Genomic DNA, 552 nt, shown 5'->3' with positions numbered 1-552 from the left:
CTTTTTTCCTTTTCCCCCCCTTTTTTCCCTTTTCCCCCCCCTTTTCCCCCCCCCCCCCCCAGTCCCCTCAGAAACAGCTGAATTCAGCTGCTACTGGGAACAAACCCAGGGCTAGGGGGCTATCTGAGGAATTTCCAGACGTACTTTCGTGCTTTGGGCTCTTTGCTGAAAAAAAATGTATTTATTTATAGATATATTTAACCTTACCTGCCTCTGGTTTTTATCTGGCCCCAAAAAGCTCTGTCTTGTCCTCAAATTCTTGATGCAAATGCCGAGAGCGACCCCAGGGCAGCTGGCTCCTGCTCCTCCCTTTAGTATTTTTTGCTGAAAGAAGGGGGAAAAAAAATGACAAATACAGACGACCCCAGGGGACTGACCCACCCAGCGCTTTGACATCATTTTTGGCGAGAAAGAAAGGTGAAAATGGGGAGGAAAACATTGTTTTGATTAAAGCCAGGCCGGGGGTTGAGGCAAATGGCAAAAAAAGTCCAAATTACTAAATATGGATTTTTTTTTTTTTTTTTTTTTTTTTTTTTTTCAGGGGGGGTGAAA

The 552-nt window shown here is 44.4% G+C and overlaps 1 protein-coding gene across 1 annotated transcript in view; it reads right to left on the bottom strand.

Annotated features, from left to right (window-relative positions):
• Nucleotides 1-248, bottom strand: part of LOC103926316 (IgGFc-binding protein-like) — a 14,354-nt gene extending 14,106 nt beyond the window's left edge. Inside the window, exon 1 of the mRNA XM_009335181.1 lies at nucleotides 208-248. The gene's annotated coding sequence lies outside the window, so the exon portion shown is untranslated. The remainder of the gene's footprint in view (nucleotides 1-207) is intronic.
• Nucleotides 249-552: the final 304 nt, after the last annotated feature.

This window comes from Pygoscelis adeliae, unplaced genomic scaffold (genome assembly GCF_000699105.1).
Source record: "Pygoscelis adeliae isolate BGI_AS28 unplaced genomic scaffold, ASM69910v1 Scaffold70, whole genome shotgun sequence".
NCBI lineage: Eukaryota > Metazoa > Chordata > Aves > Sphenisciformes > Spheniscidae > Pygoscelis > Pygoscelis adeliae.
The sequence above is the reverse complement of the archived record's forward strand: the minus strand, read 5'-3'. Positions and strand labels throughout refer to the sequence as shown.